The 27,423-nt window shown below is 40.6% G+C and overlaps 1 protein-coding gene across 3 annotated transcripts in view; it reads left to right on the forward strand.

Annotated features, from left to right (window-relative positions):
• TMOD1 (tropomodulin 1) overlaps positions 1-27,423 on the forward strand; it is a 971,337-nt gene that overhangs the window by 446,856 nt on the left and 497,058 nt on the right. The gene's annotated exons all lie outside the window — the stretch shown is intronic.

Here is a 27,423-nt window from a genome sequence, read left to right on the forward strand (position 1 = left end):
ATGTACTAACTCTTATGCTCAACTTTTTCTGGAATTCATAAATTCCAGTGCCTTGGATCAACTTATCCACACCCCCACCAGGGGCAGCAATATCCTAGACCTGGTTATTACCAACATGGGCAAGCGGAGCTCCACACCAGAGGTCAATTCCTCGTTGGTCAGATCTGCAATAATCACCCTAGACATCCACATCCCTCCTCCAACCCCCATTAGGGGAATCACCGTAAAAAAGTTCTCCAAAGCCAACTTCACGCTTCTTAAGACAGACGTGGTAAACTTCACGACATCCATGCTGATGGACAATAGAGGTATGACTGCTGAATCCTGAACAAATGCACTTTATAAGCACTTACACGAGTGCCTGGGCCGTGCAATCCCTAACAGAACTAAGATGCTATCCTCCAAAAAAAGGAAGCCAATCTGGTGGTTCCCTGCCATAAACAAACTCTAAAACAGAAGAAAGAAACTGTTGCAAAAAAGAGTAAAATCCCATGATTGGAGAAACTCCCTGGTCAGCCTCAGTAAGAAGCTGAGATCCCTCATAAAATCCTCCAAAGCTAGTTACGAAAACAAAATCGCCACTGACTCTAAAGACAACTACAAAGCATTCTATAGCTATGTCAAGAATCTCAGTGGCAACACTCAGATCTGCTCTGAGTTACAGCACAATGGCACTAAATATACAGAACCAGCTGATATTGCCAACATCCTGGCAGATAGGTTCAGTGCTAACTTTACCCCCCTCTCATCCCCTAAAGGACCCATCTCTATACCGGAAGAATACAAAGTTCCTGTAATCACGGCTGCACAGGTAAAAAACACTCTCTCCAAAGCCAAGAACACAGCATCCATGGGACCTGACAACATCCCAGGCTGTGTTCTACATTAACTACAGAACGAACTGGCACCCCACCTAAGTACCATGTTCAATCATAGCCTCACCTCAGGCTATGTGCCCACTGAATGGCGCACAGCGACGGTTATCTCACTCCACACAAGGGGAGCCACCATGGACCCCAGAAACTACTACCCCATTAGCCTGATGAGCCTGGTCTGCAAGGCTATGGAACTTATAAACAATGACATTGGTAATCTCCAAACTCAGGACCCCACCCAGTTCGGGTTTGTAAAAGGCAGATCATGTCTCCTAAACCTGATAGACTTCTTTGAAGCAGTCACCAAAGCCCTAGATGAGGGTAAGGTGGTTCACACAGCCTATCTACATCTCGCCAAGGCTTTTGACACCATCCCCCACTCTGGAATTATAGATAAACTCACTAAACTAGGTATAAATCCCTATGTCACAAGATGGGTTGCCAACTGTCTCACTGACAGAACCCACACTGTGAAAGTAGCAGACTCTAAATCCAACTTCAGACCAGTGACAAGTGGAGTACCACAGGGTTCAGTCCTGGGTCCTGTTTGGTATATACTTATCTGAAGTACAGGCTAACACAGAAGGTCTTTGGCTAATGAAGTTCACATATGACTGCAAACTAGGAGCCATAATCAAAACTCCAAAAGATGTGGACATCCTACAAAAGGGCCTTGCTGAGACAGATGCCTGGTGTCAAAGCCATGGCATCAAGCTCAATGCCAAAAAGTGCATTGTCATCTCTTTTGGTAAAAACTCTGTACCCATGAACTACCACATAGACGGTAGTCTACTTAACACCGAAAGTGTGATAAGAGACCTTGGGACACAGGTGGACAATAGTCTCTTCTTTGATAATCACATTGCTACAATAGTCAGGAAATCCTTCTGCGTGGCACACCTCATCACAAAAGGTTTCTCATCCAGGAAAAAAGAGGTCATTGTTCCCCTCTACTCATCACTCATTAGACCCTTTATAAAGTACAACGCCCCTTTTGGTATGTACCTCACAAGACATCTACAACAATTGGAAAGGCCGCAGAAATACCTCACAAAGAGGATTACTGGCCTCAAACAGATACCCTAAGCAGACCGTCTCAAAAAACTGCAGCTTTACTCCGTCGCATATCGCTTACTCAGAGGCGATCTCTGCCTAACACACAAAGCTATGTCAAACCCAGAGCTTTTGGACATGCTCCACTTAAAGAAATCCCAATCCCTACGAGCTACATACTCTAGGGACCTAAACCTTGTCACCACAATAAACAGAACATGCTGGAGGGATAGATTCCTGTTCCAGAGCCTTCCCATACTCTGGAACACACTACCTATCTATATCAAACAAAGCTCCTCATTAGCACTCTTCAAGAAAAATCTTGATGATTGGATGGGAGATTGGAAATTCACCCTGGAGATCACTTCTGTAGCTCTGCTCGACAGTGGCACAGGAACATAATTTTCTTGGGTGGTGAAAGCCAGGGTACCTTTTGACTAGGCTTATATAGGCCCTAGGGCCAATAGCCTAGTACCTGCCTATGAACCTAGATAAAAGTCAGGCAACAACTGAATGTGCTAAAAAACAAAAGAAAAAATATAAGGTGAAGGACCAGATGAAAAGGCAAGAAATTTGGCAAAAACATAAATATAGTTGCAAGTATAGAAAACTTCTGGAAGAGCCTCATGTTGATCAAGAATGAACAGAGAAGTAGTTAAGGATAGGTGAATTCACATCAAGAAATGAAAGGTTAATATTGGCAGCCCAAGATAGTGGGCTATGTACACACTGGTTTACAAAGTCCATTGAACATGTGGGAGAAACAGACATATGTATATTTTGTAAAACTGAATTGGAAACAGTCACACACCTTGTTGCTGGTTGCGACACACTAATGGCAGAGGGACTGTATACTGAAGGGCATAATATGTAGCAAGACTGTTACACTGGAGATTGTGCAAATATTATGGTATCGAAGTGGCTGAAAAATACTGGAAACATGACCCACAAAGAATCATAGAAAATGATGAAGTTTATATCACATGGGATCACCCAATACCAACAGTTCAAAAGATAGATGCTAGAAAACCGGATATAGTGGTCCAAGAAAAGAAGACAAAAGTAGCATTGATCATTGAAATCTCCACACGCAGTGACTACAGTGTCTTGCATACAGAGAGACACAAAGTCATAAAATACCTGGATCTGCAGGCAGAAAAGAGAGCCATGTGGAAGAAAGATACCCAGACAGTTCCAGTAGTAGTAGGAGCAACTGGTCTTATAAAAAAAGAATTTACAATTGTATTTATATATGTTACCATGCTTTGAGAGTGTTGATGGAGAAGTACAGAGAAGGTCAGAAGGAGTTGCATTGTGTTTCTGTAGACTTAGAGAAAACATATGACAGGGTGCCTAGGGAGGAGTTTTGGTATTGTATGAGGAAGTCAGGAGTGTCAGAGAAGTATGTAAGAGTGGTACAGAATATGTACGAGGGTGGTGTGACAGTGGTGAGGTCTGTAGTGGGAGTGACAGATGCGTTTAAGGTGGAGGTGGGATTACATGAAGGATCAGCTCTAAGCCCTTTCTTAATTGCAGTGGTGATGGACAGGTTGACAGATGAGATCAGACAGGAGTCCCCGTGGACTATGATGTTTGCAGATGACATTGTGATCTGTAGTGAAAGTAGGGAACAGGTGAAGGAGACCCTGGAGAGGTGGAGATATGCTCTAGAGAGAAGAGGAATGAAGGTCAGCAGGACTAGGACAGAATATATGTGTGTGGATGAGAGGGAGGATAAAGGAATGGTGAGGATGCAAGGAGTAGAGGTGGCAAAGGTGAATGAGTTTAAATACTTGGGATCAATAGTTCAGAGTAATAGTGAGTGTAGAAGAGAGGTGAAGAAGAGAGTACAGGCAGGATGGTGTGGCTGGAGAAGAGTGTCAGGAGTGATTTGTGATAGACATGTACCAGTAAGGGTGAAAGGGAAGGTCTACAACAGGGTAGTGACACCAGCTATGTTATATGGTTTGGAGATAGTGGCATTGACAAAAAGGCAGGAGTTAGAACTGGACGTGGCAGAGTTAAAGATGTTAAGATTTGCACTGGGTGTGACGAGGGTGGACAGGATTAGGAATAAGTATATTAGAGGGTCAGCCCAGGTTGGAAGGTTTGGAGACAAAGCCAGAGAGGCAAGATTACATTGGTTTAGACATGTGCTGAGGAGGGATGCTGAGTATATTGGAAAAAAGATGCTAAGGATGAAGCTACCAGGTAAAAGGAAAAGAGGAAGGCCTAAGATAAGGTTTATCGATGTGGTGAGAAAGGACATGCAGGTGGTTGGTGTGACAGAACAAGAAGCAGAGGACAGGAAGAAATGGGAACAGATGATCCGCTGTGGCGACCCCTAACGGGAACAGCTGAAAGAAGATGATGACCAATTGATGTAACACCATATGAATTGCAGAAGGAGTCATTACTGGGCACATTGCGGGTGCTCCGAAGAGCACTTTTGGCTAACGTCAAAGAGTGAAATAATACTAATTTCATGAACTTTAATCGTACTTTGACTTAGGAATGGGTTCCATCCTCGTCATGGTATTAGAAACCCAAAGGACTTGGAGAAATTAAAAATGGCAGTACCGGTGAGACACAGGCCTTTGACAGAGGACTGTAGGGCATTTGGTAGTGATGCAGGCCATCTGTAGCAGGCCGTTGCATTGTGTCACTCCTACAGTTCCAGGCTGCAAGCCACTATATTACCCTGGTGTGACAGGGTAGGTGTGCAAGGTGTTAATGTCAATAGTTTCCGTCCTTATTGAGCCAGTAGTGTGGATGCTGGCAGGGTGCTGCTTACATCTAGGGACACACCTGCATGGGACACCTCTTCAGCATGCTGCATTCTGTGGCTATTCCCATACAGACGTGGGGGTCATATTGCACTCATTCCCAACAGCAGGGATAAAACCTGTGAGGTACCTGTGGCTGATGGTGGGGTGATCTGGGTGCATGTCTGCTATGGAAGCTACATGCAGCTGACTCACAGATATACATGGGGCATTTCACTTATGCTGGCATGTGCAGGGGCATCAGCAGTTTCTCAGTACTTCATACCTGTGACTTTTGTGGTCTGCCAGTGTTTGGCCAGATGACATCAGTATTCCATACTACAAACCCAACTAATGTGCTGCTAACCTGTATATACAATTCCAAAGGTGTGTCCATTTGACATTAACATTTTATACACTCTCTGTCTAGGGTACTTCCACCTGTGTACTGCTTGTATGTCTGGGCCCACATTCATGCCATGTCCATCTTTCAGATGGTGACAGATATTACATCCAAACAATTAGTGTAGCTTACTGCTGGAATGTGTCTTGCTGGGATGCATTGTGTTTGGCACTGCAGTTGTGAGAACTTGGCCCTGTCATCAGCAGTACTGGCCATTGGTCACCATGACACAACCCACTATGCCTACATGCTGACCACTGTCACACAATTTACAACACACACCAACCTAACGCACACAGCCCTGCATATTGTATACGTGCTACAGTCTATCCTGCTACTTTGGCCTGCTCAGGTAATCTGTGTTCCACTGTTATACCTACACATACAAGTTACTACATTTCTACATAGGATTGGGGGGGGGGGCACCCGACAACTGTACACATTTGCTATGACCGTACTGTGCTATGACCGTACTGGTATTTCAGGTACTACATTTCATTCTGTATTCTGACCTATCATGCAGACTACAGGCATATCAGTGTACTACAGTTCTTAGGTGTTATTGACCTACATTTCAGTTTCAGACTTCTTACCCTTCAGAACTAACATCCTACTGCCTGACCTGTTGTAGTCTGTGTAGGTCTGGAGCGGGGGCTGTTCTTCATAGCCATCAATGAGAGGCCTTAGCACAGCCTTTATTTGTGTTTGTCTATGCCTGTCCTGTTGGCTGAGACTGTTGTCGGGTATGTGAATCTTGCTTACTTACATGTGTGTGTCCTATGGACACACATTTGGCCCACCACATGTCCTGCAGTGGGTTTTATCACCTTGTCTAGTACTGGCTACTATGTTGACACCAGTATTTGTTACAGATTTCATGCTGCCGATATAGGTGTCTGCTATCTGCTGGCATCCCATTCAGCCACCCAATTCCCTTGCATGCTTACATCCATACCATAGATACAAGTAGCAGAACATTATACTCCATTCAGCAATTGATAGGGAGAGTGACTTACCTTGTGGCTGTGCCAGTACTGATGATGGTGCTGGAGGGCTAACTATGCTGAATGCACATAGTGCACTCCCTGTACATGGTTAAGCACAGGTAGTGTCATGTTTGGCATCCTTTTTACTGTATGTGCGAGTCAGAGAGAGGTGTCATTCCCTGGGTTCCTACCGTGTCAGTGTATGTGCTATGTGTAGTCTCTTTGCCAAGGCCTGGGCATACTGGGCATGCCTCCTTTTGCCTACTGGGGCAGGCTCAGGTTGTTCCTTTTCCAAGTCACTCTGTGCCTGTGCAGGCCTTGACAATGATGGGGGCTGTGTGGCCCAGCCCCATGCTGTTCCTGCTGCAGCTGTTTCCACAGGATCATATTGTGTAGCATGGCACATATGATGACAGTTTGGGTACATGTAGCTGCTGAGTACTGCAAGGCTCCACTGGATATGTCCAGGCACCGGAACCACGACTTGAGCATTTCAAACACATGCTCTATTATGATTCTGGTCTGTGCGTGTGCCTCATTATGGAGTTCATATTCGGGTGTGTGTGCATTTCTGGTGGGTGTCATCAGCCATAGCTCCAGTGAGTAAACAGCATCCCCCACTAGGTGACCATATGGGATGTCCCCATTGGCAAATCTCTGGTACAGCTGCGTCATATGCCAGATGTGGGAGTCGTGATAGCTTCCAGGGCTGCCAGCACACACATTCATTGTAATGCCCTGGGCATCGCACACGACCTGGCAGTTCATGCAGGGGAAGCCCTTGTGGTTTATATAGACTCTACCCTGCTCACCAGGTGGCGCTTTGATGTGTATGTGCGTGCAGTGTATAGCACCCACTACCTCAGAGTATTCTGCTATTTGGTGGAAGAGATGCGTATTGCTGGTCAACGCCTCAAGGGTGTTGAGACAATGTATGTGCTCACCAGCATGTGCTGACATGGCATCCAGGAACTGGTGGAGTACTCTGGATGCTGATGCCTGTGAGATCCCTATGAGATCCCCAGTTGGGCTTTAGAAGGTACCTGTGGCTAGTATTCTTAAGCCAACACACACCTTGGTATCCACTGGGATGGGTTCCCCTCTGTTGGTTCTGTGTGTGAGGCGTGGCCTGCACAGCTCAAAAATTTGTTGTAGGAGGTCCCTGTCCACCTTATAGTGCTCCACTATCTCCAGCTCATGTAGCCCCTGGTAGGTTACCCTGGGTCTGTACACTCTTCTCCTTCTCCTCACTGTGGATTGGTCATCAGCATTCTCGTCCTCACCACCCTCAGCCTCTTCCACATGTTAATTTATGAGATCAAATGCAGCCCCTATCATTTTGTTGCTTTTTTTAGGTAAAATTTCCCCATTTGTGTACACCGGTGGTGTAGAGTTTGTGGGAAAAAACAGAGGGAAAGGTGTTTGCATAGTTTATAGTAATGTGCTGGGCTGGGCTGGGCTGCTGCCTGTGTAACTGGCTGATTCTGATACATTTCACCTGCCAGCTATGCTAGTTCTCCTTGATTACCTTTCTACTACTGTTTTCCCTTCCCATTGCCTTCCTGTTTAAACCCAGGGGCATGCCACACAAACACAGTGCTCAGATGTGAACGGAGCTGCTATTTCCTGGTTTATTTATTTTGTTTAAACCTCAGTGCATGGCGTGCACACCTGTCTAGGCAATGTAAAGAGTGCTAGCCAGCTTCAGACACACCCCTTTCCTTAGCTCTGCTAAGCTAAGGGCAAACCCGAGCCACAGAGCTCCAATAAGCTTACAGTATGCCTGACACATCCCTCTATGATGTCAGCTAACTCTTAGGCTTGAACCATTGTTTTCCTGCACCTAACAGTTGGGTGCAGGCTAGCCATGAGGGGAAATCTGTGATTCAGAATCATTCCCCTCATTTGCATAGGATTGCCTGCTAATGCCTAGTTACAAGTCCCACACTGAGCCTTCCCCCTTAGCAACCACTATTCACTGGCCTTCTTGTCTTCTGCCTGCCATTGACTATAATGGCAAAATTGTGATTTTGCAGAAAAAGCTTTTTTCAGGGTTTTACTTTTATTTTCTAGCCGATCCCGTTTGCGTGCCACTGCCCTATGCTTAAACAGCTGATAACAGCCCCCAAAAAAAAGTTTTTTTTTTTGCAACTGTTTTCCATGCCAATGGCCATATCTTTGGCCATTGGCATGCATTCCACATTATATACATCCTTTATTTGGAGCTGTCATGGCTCCATTTTGTAGTTTGCAGAAATGTACTCGGTTACTAACCGAGTACATTTCTGCAGGTTACACTAATCGGACGGCTGCCAGCTTCCTGTTTCAGTAATTCACCTCATTTGCATGGCTTTCACCTACAAATGGTGTAGTTAACATACAGGAGCTGTGTCCCTGGAGGAATAGTGCAGGCGCGCTCGTGCACGTCCCGGGAGCTTGTTTCTGGTTCTCTAGGCAGCCATATTACCACCAGCAGCTCCTTCACTATTCCTGCACACCATGCAGAGCTTGCTGAATCCTGGGGGTATGTCAATATGGTTTGTTTGCTTCATAGGGGTAGATACTTGAATACAGTGTTTCTCCATTCACTGTATATAGAAATATGGTAAAATGTAATGTATTGCAATATATTTTGCAAGAAATAGCAGTATTGTTGGTGCTGCTCATGTAACAAGGCCATCTGCTGCCATCAATAAGGAAATTAGTAGAACAGCAGTTAACATGAGAGAACAAAGGATTATAAGGTTTATTAATTGCTGAAACATAGCCTGGGATTTTCCTTTAGCAGCTGTCGTCTTAGTATTCTGTAGGTATACCGCTTGTCTTTCTGACAAAACATGTCCTAAGTTGTGATCGCCTTACACAGTTGCTATAACAAACGAGCAAATTCTGAAGAATAAAAACACACACACACACACACACACACACACACACACACACACACAAACACACACACCTCACATAGTTACACAGGGACAATAGTAAATGTATTCTCTTACTTAGCACGTACTCTAAACCCAACCTGAACATACACTCCCACCTCTAATGCTGAAACTTTCAGTACAGCTTAAAGATTTGGAAGTAATTAACAAGCCCACTTACCTGCACAGCTCTTAACTCATACATTTCCAACCAAAATTGACCAGAAATAAATTTGGTTGCATTCTTCAAAGGATAATTTTTGACATAGTCCACTGATGTGCTTCACAGTAAATAATGTGATCTACTCCAAAACTAATGATTCTCAGAGAAAAAGGAAAAAAAATAGGTTTATGGCGATCTTGGAGACAAGTGCTTTTTACTTTCTGTTTTCAGTCCACTAGTTTTCCATCCTCTCATATCTAAGTTGTTTTGCCAAATCTTCATTCTGATGGTTCTAATGTTGTCTCATGCACACCCCTAAACCTGTCTAAATATCTATATATTTGTAAATATAAATTTATATCTATATGTTGCCCCCTGTACCCTCTCATGTGAGTGGCTTTGCCTTCAACATACCCTTAACTTACATGTAACAAGTCTAAAGTCATACTAAAGTGGAAGTAATGGAAAAATACCCTGGTAGTGCACCACCATCTCACATAGTCCAGCACACCGTGATAAAGCAAACTGCAGTATTACTTACACATCTTTAAGAAAACTCATACCAGTGATAAAAGAAATCATAAACTTTTGTTATTATTAAAGTTGTAATAGGTAAACTGTATTGAAGAATATTATTAGATTTAATGTGATTTTCAACCCCTTGTAATTGTATAAGGTGATAAGGTAGTTATCTATATGTGTCTGAATATCTATATATCCATATTGCATTTACATATATATATATATATATATATATATATATATATATATATATATATATATATATATATAAAATGTACACTGCAGACCATATTTAAAAATGTTGTAAGCAGTATATCTGCACGCTAAAGCCCAGTGTGAGTCATAAAGCTCTGTACACATATGTAAGTGTAAGCATTATACTCCATGTACAGAGTATGTCTGTAAAGCACTCCACATCCCATTTATATGCAGTTTTACAGGGTTACACCATTGGAGTACCAGCTGGTTTCAGCAGGCAAACCTACAGTAAAACAACCACGCACCATGCAATGGTGCTGCACTTCACAGCAGAAGAAGCCCCTTCCCTGTTAGTATGTTGCTCAGCATACAGTACTGAGGAGCATACCACTGCTGTAGAAACAGGAAAAATCACCCTACCACTCCATTACCTGACAGAAAACTCCCTGCTGTTAATGGAGTTCCTTATAAGATACAACAGAAACATACAATTGTCTACCCCCCTCCCAAGTGGTGCTGGCAAGCTCCTGCCAATGGAAATTCACATCACCAGATCCCTTTATTATCATGCTGTAAAAATGAGCCTAGTGCCACTAGTACTGTATGCCTAATGAATGTATTTATTTTTATGAATCACAGATAATGGAGCACAGCACAGTGCTGCAACAGATTACTATGCAGAAAAGTAGGTAAAGCATATATTTTGTATATCAAAAGCCACTGTACTGTGTTGTGCTGTAATGTCATTCCACACAGCAATTAATAGCAGCTGTGTGACTGCAAGGGGGTGGTGGTTAGGGGAGGGGGGCTGACTAAAGCTCAGGTGTACAAACTGCTTGTGCCTGCAACACACAAACAAAATGGTAGAGGAGTACTCCTCCTTTGTGGCCCACAATTCATTGCAGTTCAGACTATTCGTATGCAAGACTGTCTGTAAATTCCAGAGTGCTTTGATAGTGAGAATTATGGTTTGCACGTAAGTCCTTCATCAGCATAGTCCTTAGTACCCTAAGGAAAAAATAGTACCCTAAGGAAATTGCATCTACCAAATTCCTGTACTGATCCTATGCTTGAACCACAACTCTGAATATGTTACACGGCTAACTGATAAATAAGTTATAAACCATTCATACCTCAGTGAAATGATAAAGAAGCTACATAGAATGCAATACATTCAAGCAAAATTAGTAAATTGATGGCACTGTGTTTCATACAGGTAAAAGTCACAGCACTTACATCATGTATGTGACAGCACCTGTCAGTATCTGCCCATCCACCTCTACATCTGTGTTGTACACACACTTTCAACCAATATAGGGTCACTGTGCGTAGACCCTATCTTGGCAAGTAGTAGCTGCAAGGCAAGATCCATAACTATGTAGTATGTCAGTCTATTACATGGCAAATGCACTCTTGCATCCAGACTCACATAACTGCCTAACTATACCACTTATCCTAGCATCAAGTCTTTGTAATATGAAAGGAAATTAGAGACTCTGGCAGAAATCCTCACAAACACAGAAAGAACATACAAACTCCACATAGAAGTCACTTTACCCAGAAAGTGAGCTTGGGATCCAAACACTGTAAGGCAGCCGCATACACATGATTGTGCACCTGCACACACACACACACACACACACACACACACACACACACACACACACACACACACACACACACACACATATATATCGACGTGTGTGTGTGTGTGTGTGTGTGTGTGTGTATGTATATGTATATATATATATATATATATATATATATATATATATATATATATATATGTATGTATATATATATATATATAAAGAGAAAGAGATTTATATAGCTAAATAAATAGTTTTACTGTCAGATTACTGTGGACCACAATGGCAACAACCAGACTCATGAGATGACCGCACTGCAAAACAAAAACTTTACAACCCACAAAGATGTCAAAATTCAAATTTTGAATGCTCTCAATGCTCCAGGCCATGGAACATGTGCTAATATTGGTCTTACAGGGAAGCAATTCTGGGAGTTTGATATTCTATGTCCCAACATTTTGGGGTTTTGGTGCAGTTGTCTCAGGATACCGGTCACTGCTGTTGTGGTTCTCAGTAATCCGATAGTAAACGTGTGTGGTGGGCAGAAAGTCAGTAGTGCAGAATGTCATCAGAATGGTTGTTAAGTGTTCACTGTATTTCAGCTGTACAATTTATAGGCCACTTTAAAGCCGAACAGTTGTGTGGCAGTAGTACTATGAAGTAGGCTTGTGTGGTGTGGGTTAGTATGATTGGTAGGGTAGTAGATGTTTTGAGTGGTTTGCAGGTTTCCTTAGTGAAATCAGGTGTATAACAGTGCTGTAGAAGAAAGTAACATTAAATTTGTTTTAGTCAGAAGGTGGGCATAGCTATAGTGACAAAATGTATAGTAATGCATTTAGTCAGAATTCACATTTGCTGAATACAGGCACCAGATGGTGGGGGGGGTTCTTTTCCTCAGAATTGATTATAATTAGAAGCTGTGTAGAGGATCATATCCCCAAGCATGAGAAGCATGGGAAGCTTTGCCCTCCCTCCCTACATAAAAGAAACTCTTTTTCAGTGTTGTCCAAATTCTGTTTAAGGCTGTCTTCGTTTTAAATGCAATTTGTACTACTATGTTTCGTACTGATACTATATTCCTACTTTATTTACAAAAATAGTTAAGTCTTGATGCAGTCTATGATGCAGATATTTATTTATTTATTTTTTGGACAGTGTCTTGTAATCTGACAACATTTTGATCATTTGACTTTCATCTTTATGCAGCTGCTTAGCACTGTATACAGCAGGGTAAATGAAAGCTACAATGGATATGTTTTCCTTAGTTTGTATGTGTTTTAATGTCTGCCCTCTATTCCACTATGCTGATTAATAATGGCACAACTTATGGCTTCACAACATTTGTATTCAGCATTTTACCACAAGACCCCATGATATAGTTTTATAATGAAAAATTGAAAGATGCTATTGACAAAAGCTTTTATTAAATGAGAATTTAAATTATTGTACCTTATTTGTGAATGTATTATTGTGCACTTATATTATCTTGAGGATAAAAGTGCTCATCTGCCTCTAATAAAGAATGATTTATAAAAGAAGAACAAGCTTCTGTATTTACTTTCTTCATTTAAGCTTTTACCCCTGAGATTACAACTATTTGTCATGGGAATTTTATATCAAACATGGCTGTTCCCACTGAAAAAGAGGAATTTCAATCAACATTAAATGACGGCTATTACGGATACCAGCTCACTGAAGGAGTAACTCCTACTAGCTCCAACTCTTTCTGGGTCAAGTAGGTTATATCTACATTTCAGATATTCTGGGCTCACCAGTACTTACCTAGTTGGCAAGTCTGCACTTCTTCAACCTCACCTTTTCTGGCAAGGCAGGCCATTATAATATTATTTTTATTATGTGATGTTATCTACCACTGTTATATTTTTGTGGAACATTATTGGAACATTTTTAGGATATATGATTTGTAATATACTTCTTTTTTTTAGAACTGGCTCATAGTAGCAAGAGATAAAGCATAGATAACATGCAAACAAAAACTCAGTTATCATAGACTACTGTAATATCTCCCAAGAGTTAAAAGCAACTAGTAAACTTAAAACCAGTGCTGCAAGAACATCTTACATATACTCTTGGTAAACACTTCATGTAGATTCATAGGTTTGTAGTTAGTTAGCACAGATTGTTAAAGCTCTGACTTCTTAAAGAGCTACTTCCTGTTACAGCATTTGAATCTTTCCATCTTCATTTACTTAGTGTGTGACCTTGAGAAAGGCACTTAACCAGACAGTGCTTTGAGAAAGTTGTGAATTTGGGCTAGACTCCTTAACGGTCTCCTGGACTGCATAACTAGTAACTATATGAACCTATGAACCTTTACCTCAAGTCCCCTCCCATCTGATGATATACTTCACAGGTTAATAACAAACATTCTCTGTAAGATCCAGTGCTACAGTAAACTTAGCTATGTATAGCTAAGGCTATTCTAAAAGTGATCATTTGAACATCTACTATTATGGTAAGTTTACTTGTACAACTGTGCTTTCCTCAGTTCTGCTTCAGATAACTAACCTGTTCTACAATCAGAAAATACCTGAATATAGACATTAGTAATAAATCTTACCGTCATGATCAATACCCCAGAATTCTACAATTTGGCACTGTTATTCTGTGCAAATCTTTAAAATATAAATAGCATCCTTTATAACATCAGGCATTCACTTATTATACCAATCCCACAAATGCCAACCCTTCCTTAGTAAAGTACAATGGGATAGAAAAAAATTGTATTCAGATAGATACTGGGATATGGTCAAACTTGCAATATTCTTGCACAAACAAGCAGTACAGATTGTACAGTATCATTAGTGCCGTATACTCCCTTACAAATCAGATAATTTCATCATGGAGCAAGGACTTCTTGTAGGAGCAACATTTTCAACCTGATAAGAACTTTTAGAGTGCAGCCCACAAAATCCTTCTGAAAAACGAGAATACTTAGGATTTTACAGGGAGGTGGTCTGCTAGTTTCAGCTACCTTACAAACAGAATATTTGCAACAGTTTTATATCAATTTCATTCTGACTGCCAAATTCACCAAATGTGCCCCTCATGGATCTACTCTTGGCCCACTGTTTCCCTATTTATCAGTGATCTCTGTACTGACTTACCTGTGCTAAACCTGACCTTGCATGCAGATGACACAGTAGTTGTGAAAGCCAATAAATCATCCACATATTCAAGCAGACTCCTGTATCAGGACATTGCCATGTTATGAATTTGGATAATCAAAAACAAACTAATGATTAACACTCAAAAATGTGTTGCACTGGTACTTTGAATCTAGCAAACATTGCCCACTCACAACCCCTGTAATTACAACCCCAGAAAGCAATGCCTTTCCATCAGTGAATCATCAAAACTGCCTTGGGCTATTTATTGATCAGTCCCTCTTGATTCTGTTCCATATAAAATTTTTTCTCAAAACTTGGACCGATGTGTTTTCATCTGGATTTCAAAAAGAAAGAAACATGTATGTAATGTATAATGCATGAAAATGAAAAATGTTAATATGGTTTATTTTCTTTTCTATTAATGTATGTGTGCCTGTGTCTTAAGTAATAATTCAGTAAGGTCTTTAAAAAACTATTAAACTAGTTCAAACTCACCTACAGGCTCTCAAACCTCCTAAGCCAGACCTGCAGTTGCCATTGAGGTGCTGTTACTTAGACTAGAAAATAGCTTGCCCATTATTAAACTGCAGTCATTTCAAAATTCTGCTTTCCTACATGCCCATTATTAAACTGCAGTCTTTTCAAAATACTGCTATCCTACAGACTGTAAGTAAGTAATGCCCACAAATGTGTACATCAGTAAATAAAGACAACTGGTTCCCTAGAACCACTTGATATGTATTTGTCTTAAATGTATTCATCTACAAACTGGTCAATGAACAGTACTGCCCCCACTTAGAAACACAAATTACCCTCCACGTGATCATGAGTGTACCCTCCTTTATAGGTCCTCTCCTTTTGTGTGAAAACCAAGGAAAGAGTTTCTCAATAATAGTCTCAGCATTTTGGAATAATCTAAAAAATATTGATGGCCCTGTTTTGTACAAAACAAAGGACATATTCCAAAAAGTATGTGCAGTATCTACTAACCATTCCTATGTAATTGTTTCTGTGATATCACCAACAAAATACTGCTTTAATGAATACAGAGAACACACTGAAACATACTGAACATATTATTTGTTGTTAATGTTTTAAATATATGTTTTTTACATAACTTCTACTGCCCTGATTAATAAGTGTTACGCCATAGATTTATATTATATTGTTTTGATATGTTTGGGCATAGCTTCCACTGCCTTGATTAAAGGAAAACTCAAAAAGTGTGTTTTTTACTGTATTTTTGTTTTGGGATCTGCTTTAATGCATTAAATTATGCGAGGTGTTTCTTATAAAATTTTCAGATGTTTTTCCTCAAAATGGTTAACACAGGGCCTGACATATTAATGTGATTTTGTTTTAATGCTTTCTTGTCCCCTTCACTGGATCCATTTCAAATCCCCTTTACAAGCTAGACATAAGGAAGTAAAGTTGTCTTCCTAGTCCATTGAGATACCATGGCAGCAGTATGAGTCACTGGCATCATACACATCTTCTGTAGCAGGAGTGCTTGCATTTTATTCGTGGGTGACCATCATGTACATTTCTCTCAGAGCAGTTTTACAGCACCAGCCAAAGAAAAATAGCTGAATTCCAGGCTTTTGTAAGGATTGTCATTTTGTAGCCCTATGCTATGAGAAATGATGGATCCCCCAACCCCCCACACCCACTTCCTGAAGTGTCAAAGCTGGTGCTGCAGTCCAAGAGCTGTTAATCAACATTTCAAAAAAACTACAATGAAAAGCAAATACCAGCAGCTAGGATAAACTGTTCATCTAAGATAAATACAAATGTAACGTAAAGAAACAAAATAAAATAAATGAACTGACACACATCCAGGGTCAGTACTAATAAACAAATGATCTAATGAATGGTTAGCGCTTTCACAGGTCAAAAGCCTGCTTCTTCAGACCAAACAAAAAAATCCACTAATCATACTTTTAAATACTTTTTTAAAAACTGTGTCTCAGTAAAAAACAATGTACTTCAAAAAGCGTGTTCTGCTATACTCACCAATGTCTGCAACAGTAGGAAGTTTTGGTTTGTTTGGTTGTTTATTTTGAATGAACAATGTGCTAATTAGCTTGCTGTTTTTCCTTAAGCATGATTTACTAGCAACATACAAAAATACAACTATCATTACTTGAATTTGTGTTAGATTTGTTTTAAACTGAGTCACAATTTCTGTTGCATTGTTATCCCTTGATCTTGTTATATTACAGCATAGTAATAGTTCATCAAAACCATAATCTTTGAGCATTATAAATCAATAGTTCTATTTGTAAGACTAACACTACTATCTATAAAACTACTGTAGTTACTGAAAATGCCACTTACAAGTGGGTCACTATATAAAATGTGTGACCACTTATTAAATTTGCCATTTTTTAGATGCCCAAGTGTAACATTCTTACCAAAACTTGTGATCTTGTGACAAACCATGCCATTATCAAATGAAAAATAATTATTTTTATCTTGCTACTAAAATAAAGACCTTTATGTGCAATGTTGGTGATTTATGCTATTTTATATATTAAGTTGACTTAAATATAGTATCAGCACTAACTGTGGCATTTAAAAAAGTCAGAAAATATTTTTTTCTTGTAAAATATAGATATTTGCCAATTTATATCGTTCTCCCTACTGATTGTTGATAAGGCTAGCTAGTGATTGTTACAAAGTCACATGACTTCTCCATTTATGCAAAGGGGAATGAAATGAAACACACACACACACACACACACACACACACACACACACACACACACACACACACACACACACACACACACACACACACACACACACACACACACACACACACACACACACACACACACACACACACACACATTCATGTGCACACCAGTGCATATCAGTTGTCTAGAATGTTTGTATATTTTAGGCCCATTAAGCTGCATAGTGAAAATAATGGAAGTGTTTATATTAGTGCATTAAAAACGTTTATTTAGTATATTTCCACTGTAACTTGACAGAGACAGTCATTTATTTCTCAGCAATGAGTCACCATAGGTACATGTTTTGGGCAGTTATGATCTGATTAGGGAACCACTCAAAAACATCTACTACTACACTGGCAACTGGCAAGATTCCAGGTAGTTTCATTTCAAGCAAAGCATCTGAAAAGTAAACGTGGCACCTTTTCAGACAGAAACAAAGCTGTCATGATCACTAACTATTCTCACTTCAAGAAAATTTAGAACTAACTGTGGTATTTCACATTTATCCTTGATGTGCTTCTAAAAGACAGACCCTAGATTGCAGGTAGATCAGCTAGCTTGAGTGGCAGAAAAAGTGAGTCAGAGACAGCTATTGCCTGAGAAAGACCTTATTATCAGCTCATTAGCATCATTAGCATGTCTCTGAATGACACTGTAGCTAATATTAGTGCTGTCAGACCTGCTAGAAATAGTGTTTTTTTTAGCAGCCCAAAAGTACCCTCCTACACTCATATGCATACACACACTCAAAATCCCATGTATCCACATCCACCACAGACAAGCCTCCAAACATTTGCTGGATCTTATAGGTTCAAAGTATCACCCCTTCATACACACACTGCTGCAACTAACCAACACACACACACACACACACACACACACACACACACACACACACACACACACACACACACACACATCCGTGCGTGCGCGCACACACTCACACACACACACACACACACACACACACACACACACACACACACACACACACACACACACACACACACACACACACACACACACACACACACACACACTATCCATCCCTTTGGGTGAACATTCAGAATATCAAAAATTTGTAATACTGTGATGCAGGCACAAGCGATCAAAAAGTCGTATGATTGCAGAATGCTAGCATTACTTAATATAAGGTTGTGATATAGCAGGGAATGGGAAATTTTACTCTCAAATCCCTGCCTAATCTCCCTTCTGTGACCACCCAGGCAAAGCACACACACACACACACACACACACACACACACACACACACACACACACACACACACACACACACACACACACACACACACAAAAGCACACATACATGCACATATTCATGCAGCCTCTTTCTTGCCGTTACAGATGCGCACACATAACATCCAAACAGGTGCAAACATAATGTTGTACCTCTTACATCTTTGCTGAGTTTACCTTCACCACTACTTCTGTAGGAGAGAATGGATGTCTGCTTTCTTCTGATGGCATTCAAATCTTCCTCCATCAGTGAAATTTTATGCTGCCAATCAGGGTTTCCTTGCATTTCCAGGGATGATTCCATGGCTGCTTAGCTTTAGGCTCTCCCCCCAGATTACCACTAGGCAGTGGTCCTCCCTGAGGCCCCCACTAATTGGAAACCTCAGCAGTAGGGAAGTCTGAGAGCCACAAAGCCTTACCACAAGGGGGAAAACAGCTGTGTTACATATTTTCCCTCATGGTAATCCTTTCTGAACCCCCTTCATTATTATTCTTGAAAATATCTACTGAAACAACAGAAAAAAAAACCTCTGAGGTCTTAATAAATAAATATGGATAATGTTATAACAAAGACATAGCAGAAGATTGCTTTATACATAAAGCTCTTCAACGTGAAATTATATACTAAATGCGTGTCAGTCTACAAATGCCATATATTTGTTTTGTAAATAGGCAAAAAAGAAAAAGTTAGTCATGCAGTTTTTATTAAACAAATTTGAGTAACTTAAAAATTAGAAAAAAATATGCAAAAGCTGTTTTGCTTGTGTTGAAGTGCAAAATGCTCTGTATTTTAATTATACTTTTTGTTTCTTTTTGTTTACAGAGAAATCATAAAGGCAAATGTGTTGTACTTTTATCACAAACAGAGCTTATTAAGTTCTAACTAGAAAATATTAGGATAATTACAATATGCAATAGTATATATGAAAAATATCAGAGGTATTTTTCCTCAAGTAATTGACTTTTGAAACTTTCTTGTGGCTTCAACATGAATGAAAATTTGTTCTTGTTGAGGGTGATTAGAGAATGCAGTACTGTTTTACTAGGTTTTATGTTCATAAATATGATTATCAAGCATTTGCTCTACTGACCCTCAAGAGACTTGATTGCAGTGATCCCATGTTAATATTATGTACTTCCCATGTAAATATAAAAATTATTTTTGAATAAAGTAAGTGATTTCTAAATGTAAAGGAAAGTTTATTCTATATCCTGGAAGGCACTGAGCACTCTAGGTAACATTTTTTCTATAACTGATATTTATTTTAAGTATTAGTCTCCCAAATGTGATATAAGCAGCTCTAGCAGTACATCTCAGGCATAGATATTTAAATATGCAAATATTGTTGTACGTGATCTGGGGAGTCTGCCACTACTAAGCTGTTGTCCCAGTACAAAAACTGTAAATGCACTGTATCCTTAGGCACACTACAGCAAAATACTTTGCAAAGAGCCCTTGCATTGTGGAGAAAACATCTGGGAGAGCTGAAACTGAAAGAAACTATAGTAAATTCCTGTAGCATTTTGATGATCTAGTACCTACGGTATTTCCTATAAAAACTAAGTGTAGAGCTGAATGTAATTGCTGAGGTGGAGTTTGAGGAACTGGCCTTAGAAGCTACTACCTTTTAAACTTCTGTTGCACAGTCCTTGGAAATGCTGAATCTACTTGTCTGAAAAAGACTTATAGGTTCATAGGTAGGTACTAGGCTATTGGCCCTAGGGCCTATATAAGCCTAGCCAAAAGGTACCCTGGCTTTTGCCACCCAAGAAAATTATTTTCCTGTGCCACTGTCGAGCAGAGCCACAGAAGTGATCCCCGGGGAGAATTTCCTATCTCCCATCCAATCATCAAGATTTTACTTGAAGAGTGCTAATGAGGAGCTTTGTTTGATATAGATAGGTAGTTTGTTCCAGAGTATGGGAAGTCTCTGGGACAGGAATCTATCCCTCCAACATGTTCTGTTTATTGTGGTGACAAGGTTTAGGTCCCTAGAGTGTGTAGCTTGTAGGGATTGGGATTTCTTTAAGTTGAGCATGTCTAAAAGCTCTGGGTTTGACATAGCATTGTGTGTTAGGCAGAGATCGCCTCTGAGTAAGCGATATGCGACGGAGTAAAGCTGCAGTATTTTGAGACAGTCTGCGTAGGGCATCTGTTTGAGACTGGTAATCCTCTTTGTGAGATATTTCTACAGCCTTTCCAGTTGTTGTAGATGTCTTGTGAGGTACATACCAAAAGGGGTATTGTACTCTATAATGGGTCTAATGAGTGACGAGTAGAGGGGAACAACGACCTTTTTTCCTGGATCAGAAACCTTTTGTGATGAGGTGTGCCACGTAGAAGGATTTCCTGACTACTGTGGCGATGTGATTATCAAAGGAGAGACTACTGTCCACCTGTGTCCCAAGGTCTCTTATCACACTTTCGGTGTTAAGTAGACTAAAGCCTATGTGGTACTTCATGGGTACAGAGTTTTTACCAAAAGGGAAGACAATGCACTTTTTGGCATTGAGCTTGAGGCCATGGCTTTGACACCAGGCATCTGTCTCAGCGAGGCCCTTTTGTAGGATGTCCACATATTTTGTTGTTTTGATTGTGGTTACTAGCTTGCAGTCATCTGCGAACTTCATTAGCCAAAGACCTTCTGTGTTAGCCTGTACTTCAGAGAAGTAGATACCAAACAGGAGAGGACCCAGGACTGAACCCTGTGGTACTCCACTTGTCACTGGTTTGAAGTTGGATTTGGAGTCTGCTACTTTCACAGTGTGGATTCTGTCAGTGAGCCAGCTGGCAACTCATCTTGTGACATAGGGATTTATACCTAGTTTAGTGAGTTTATTTATAATTCCAGAGTGGGGGATGGTGTCAAAAGCCTTGGCGAGATCTAGATAAGCTGTGTGAACCACCTTACCCTCATCTACGGCTTTGGTGACTGCTTCAAAGAAGTCTATCAGGTTTAGGAGACATGATCTGCCTTTTACAAACACGAACTGGGTGGGGTCCTGAGTTTGGAGATTACCAATATCATTGTTTATAAGTTCCATGATGATACATTCCATAGCCTTGCAGACCAGACTCGTTAAGCTAATGGGGCGGTAGTTTCCACGGTCCATGGTGGCTCCTCCTTTGTGGAGTGGGATAACCGTCACTGTGCGCCATTCAGTGGGCACATAGCCTGAGGTGAGGCTATGATTGAACATGGTACTTAGGTGGGGTGCCAGTTCATTCTGTAGTTCATGTAGAACACAGTCTGGGATGTTGTCAGGTCCCATGGATGCTGTGTTCATGGCTTTGGAGAGTGTGTTTTTTACCTGTGCAGCCGTGATTACAGAAACTTTGCATTCTTCTGGTATAGAGATGTGCCTTTATGGGATGACAAGGGAGTAAAGTTAGCACTGAACCTGTCTGCCAGGATGTTGGCAATATCAGTTGGTTCTGTATATTTAGTGCCATTGTGCTGTAACTCAAAGCAGATCTGAGTGTTGCCATTGAGATTCTTGACATAGCTATAGAATGCTTTGTGGTTGTCTTTAGAGTCAGTAGCAATTTTGTTTTCGTAACTAGCTTTGGAGGATTTTATGAGGGATCTCAGCGTCTTACTGAGGCTGACCAGGGAGTTTCTCCAATCATGCGATTTTATTCGTTTTTGCAACAGTTTCTTTCTTCTGTTGTCGAGTTTATTTATGGCAGGGGACCACCAGATTGGCTTCGATTTTTTGGAGGATAGCATCTTGTTTCTGTTAGGGATTGCGCGATCCATGCACTCGTGTACGTGCTTATAAAGTGCATTTGTGTAGGATTCAGCAGTCATACCTCTATTGTCTGTCAGCATGGGTGTCGTGAAGTTTGCCACTTCTGTCTTAAGAAGCGTGAAGTTGGCTTTGGAGAAAATTTTTACTGTGGTTTCCCTAATGGGGGGTTGGGGAGAGATGTGGATGTCTAGGATTATTAGCTTGTGGTCGGATCTGACCAACGAGCAATTAACCTCTGGTGTGGAGCACCGGTTGCCCATGTTGGTAATAACCAGGTCTAGGATATTGCTGCCCCTGGTGGGGGTGTGGATAAGTTGATCCAAGGCATTGGAATTTATGAATTCCAGAAAACGTTGAGAACAAGAGTTGGTACATGAATAGTTTTCCCAGTTAATGGTGGGGTAGTTGAAATCGCCCATTATTAGGGTGTTAGGTTGTACCCTAATATTTTCCACTGTATCAAGAAATGAGGAGTGGGAATCCTGGGGCATGGTGGGGGATCTGTAGCAAGCTACAGTTTGGATTGCGGTCTTGCCCAGAGTGAGTTTCACTTGGATAATCTCGGATGCATTATGCTGAGCAACTAGCATGGAGGTGTGGATATCTTTAATGAATATGGACACACCTCTGCCTTTAGTGTTTCGGTCCAGGTTAGGTGGCCGAAAGGTGTGGTATGAATTATAGCCTGGTAATGCAGGGGTACTCTCTGGAGCCTTGAACCAAGTGTCTGTTACTGCACAGATGTCGATGTTCTCCATTTTAAGGAGCACCTCGAGTGAGTGCATTTTGAGATTTAGACTTCTAGCATTGAGTAGCAATACCCTCAGATTCTTCTTGCTTGTACCTGTTACGGTGGTGAATTTGTCATTTGAACCTTGCCTAAAAAAGGCACTATAGGGGTGGCTAGCGCCTTAGCCAGTATCCAGAATCCCAGGGGCGACAGGTGCAGGCCATCTCTGGCAAAGCATCATGGTTTGTCGACCATATCATCCCAGGCAGACAGATACTGGATCCCCTTAGAATGACACCAGAAGCTTAGCCAATTATTGAAGTCAATCATTTTGTCCTTTTACTGTGGTAACATTCTGGGTGATGGCAGGATGCTACTCAGGGCTAGGGTCATACCTGCCTGGGCTACAAGATCAGACAGCTCCTCCATGTCCCTTTTCATGTAGTCCAGGGAGGTACGTCTCAGGTCATTCACACCAACATGGACAATGACAGAGTCATATTTATACTTGTTGTGGAGTGACCTGAGTGCATACATTATGTGGCGGATCCTGGCACCTTCTTTCTTCTTTCTAACTTTCTTCTTCTTGTTTAGCCTGGTGAGTGGAACATCAGTGTGCCTGATCAGTGTATCTGTGTGTCATAGTCACCTATGACTAGAGTGTTGGGTACGTTGTTATGGTCTGTGGTTGAGTGGCACACTGAGTTTGTGGGCTATGTGTCATTTGGGTTGTTTTGGGGGGGGTGGAGGTTGCTTGTGTTTCTGCTTTGGAGGTCCCTGTTGCTTGGGCAGGTTTTTACTGAGAGCCTCCGCGAATGTAGGTGTGTGTTTTGTGTTTCCATGTGTGTGTTTTGGTGATGTAGGTTTTGAGGGACTATGTGCTGGGTGTGGTGTGGTGCAGGTGGTTACCTTCTCCTCTTGACTATCTAGTCCAGTCTTAGGAAAAGAGAGCTTTGCTTCCAGTTTGGCTATATAAGTGCATCTCTCACAGGTTGTAGTGTTGGGTGGTAGGAGGAGAGGGTAGTCTGTGTACATGAGGCAATTGCTGCATTGTCCCAAGATGCCCAGATTCTTCAGGTAGACAGGAGAAAACACCGGGAGATGACCCTTAGACATGCCTGGATAGGTGCGTATTTGTTAAGTACTAGAAACTGTTTTCCTCTAGACAGTGAGAAAAGCTGAGTGCTGTAGCAATTTGTAGCTTATTTAGTGCTTACATTAAGTACTGAACAAGTGCTGAGCTCAAAGAAACAGACTTGAGTGCTGAAACTAAAAAAACTGGCTAGTTCTAAGAAACGAAATTAAGCTAGAAGGCTTCCTTCCAACACAGAAAGGCTTGGGGGCTTAGAAGCCCACAAATAGTCCTGGACACAGCAAATCTGTATCCAGACTAGACCACTCACAGGAAAGGCAGGAAACAAGCTTAGAATTTTTTTTTTTTTTTAAGTGGAAAGAGAAAGGAGGAGCAGAAACTAAGCTGATTGGCTTCTCAAATGTGAATTGCTCAGTAAATATCAATAAATATCAATAAATATCAGTAAATATCAGAAATCTCCCCTGGGAAAGAAAAGAGCACTAAGGACATTCAAATTTTCTTTAGTGCTTGTAGCTTGTACTTTTTCTGAGTGGTTCTGCATTTTTATTTTTGTCCTGCCGCTGAGTTGGATGCTGTGCCATATAAAATGTTTTTCGTTGTGTAGTACCATTGCTTGAGTATTGGGTAATGGGTATGTGAAACCATTATTTCACCAGTAGTCATTGCAGTTCCCTTTTTTCTAGTTCTGCCAAGGCATTCCCTGCAGGCTGACCAAATAAGACCTTATCAGAGATAGAAGCATTTTTCTGCTTTTTCATCATCTGTGAAAGGTTAAATTCTGAGACATGTATGCCTATTAATTACTCCCTCCTATAGCATCAGTCGTGACCAAGGCATCCTTTAAATCTGTACTGAAAATAGTACAGTTAAATTTCCTGTAGTGTCTTTAGCAGACTGAGTGAATATAGTGCTTTGAATTTTTGTATTGTACTACATGTTAGCTAGCTTAGTGCCTTTACAGCAAAATGAACGTGTGAACAACTTTCTGCTGAGTTTATCTCCCCCTCATAATTTGTAAGGAGTTCAGTGGCAATTACTGCCACATTTGTCTGGTACTTTTTAGGGTTCAGGCTTATACTAACTGAATCTCCTTTTAAATTATTTTAGTAGGCACGCTATACAGACTTTTTTAGGCACAGTTAATTGGGTATCAGGTTGCGTGTTGCTGGCATTGAAGATGGCTTGGACAGAATGAAGAGGTAAAATTGCCCAGTAATGTGGCTCACTTGTACTCGTTAGTTCACAATACCTCAATTTTTGAGGAGAAACATATTTATTATCTTTCCACAGTACTCCTTCATTAAATGTGTTGTTTGAAAAAGCTGCACCTTCTGGTGCAAGATCCTGAAGAAGCGAGCTGTTAGTTATCAAAACTAGTACATTGTCCCAAATATGTCTCAGAAATTCCTTTCTTTTCAGAAGAAGACATTGAAGATTGTGACTTTTTAATTTTCTTGGATGAAGTCGTAGGAAGTATTAATGATATTCCAGCTGACCTTATGTCATTGTAAATTATCTGTGGTTGTAGGGAAGTCCTGTTCTTATGCCTAGGCTTCTCCCTGTTTGACTCAAAAATACCCTGCTATGACAACCAGAAATCAAAGGTGATTTCTTGGACCAGTGTAATTTGTGTAGTGGTTTATGCACTGGTGACAGTTCTGGGTGACAATGGAGTGGTACTGGTGAAAATTTGCTCGACACAGTTATTGGAAATGAAGTTTTGTGATAAACTACTCAAGTCTCCTCGTCTGGTAAATTTTTTCTCCCTGAAAAATAATTTCTGTAGAAATATGCACAAATGTTAGTGGTTCTTTTGGAGGTAAATATATATGGATATCTATATATTTATATATATGTACAGAGAGAGAGAGGGAAGACTGAGCTACTAGTAATAGTCAATGCAAGCATCCCTCTGATATATATATATATATATATATATATATATATATATATACACACACACACACACACACACACACACACACACACACACACACACACACACACACACACACACGCAGACATACTTACATTGGGATATTTAGAAATATATATGCATACACACACACACACACACGCGCACACAGTCATATGTACATTGGGATATTTAGAAATATATATACATACACAAGTATAGATAGATACATACAGTGGGACATTATTGGGACATTCAGGCATTTAGAAATGTATATGCATACACACACACACACACAAACACACACATGCACACATATATGCATATGTATTTTGCAGCTAAACCAGCCGAATGATAGAACTAGCTGATTGATGAAATGGTCACTGGCAGCTGGTAAGTTCAGAGAGCAAGAAATATTCAGAAGACTTTTAGGTTTGCAGAAACATCGTGGGGAATGACATACAGAATGAGAAGGACCATCATTGTGGTAGGAGAATAAGATCCAACTTAAACCAAGACTGGTAAGGAGAATAACTGGACTGCATTTGTTGCTTTTATCTGGCTATTATCTGTTTCTTTGCTTCTTATTAATTTTTGAGAAGCCCTACGATAAATGTAACCATATGCAAGGAAAACTTGCAGTGTACCAGCAGAAGTCATTTAGTGTATATATATATATATATATATATATATATATATATATATATATATCTATCTATATATATATATATATATATATATATATATATATATATATATATATATATTTTTTTTTTTTTAAATATCTTGATGTCACCTGTCACCTGTCACTGAGAAATCCTGAAATGTCTTAAGGGCTGGTCCTGGGTACCATTAGAAAAAGAAGTAGAGATAAACATTTATTTTCAACAGCACATGTGATCGTGATTAGAACTGGATCCAGCACTACGTGACCTAGGCAGTCGTTCTGGCCAGGGTGGGGCTACCACAACATTTACTTTTTAAGTAAAAAAAAAATACACATCTTCTTTAAGGGTGTTCATTGTGTGTGTGTGTGTGTGTGTGTGTGTGTGTGTGTGTGTGTGTGTGTGTGTGTGTGTGTAATGCCCTAATTAGGGGTGGCAGGCTCAGGCTCAAACACTGTACCTTGGTTACAGGAGACAAGTACCTGAATCCTCTACACCAACTACCAGACTGTTCAAAAGTCTGTCTTTCAGTGCATTTTCAAGGAATTGTGAGTTTCACTTCATTTTCAAGGAGTTGTGAGTTTCAAGGGAAGAGAAGTTGGAACTCATGCTTGGTCTGTTTTCAATGTGCAACTGTTTAGAAAATGAATGTCTGTGTTA

The sequence above is a fragment of the Protopterus annectens genome, chromosome 2.part0 (genome assembly GCF_019279795.1).
Source record: "Protopterus annectens isolate FY-2018-M chromosome 2.part0, PAN1.0, whole genome shotgun sequence".
Classification (NCBI taxonomy): Eukaryota; Metazoa; Chordata; order Ceratodontiformes; family Protopteridae; genus Protopterus; species Protopterus annectens.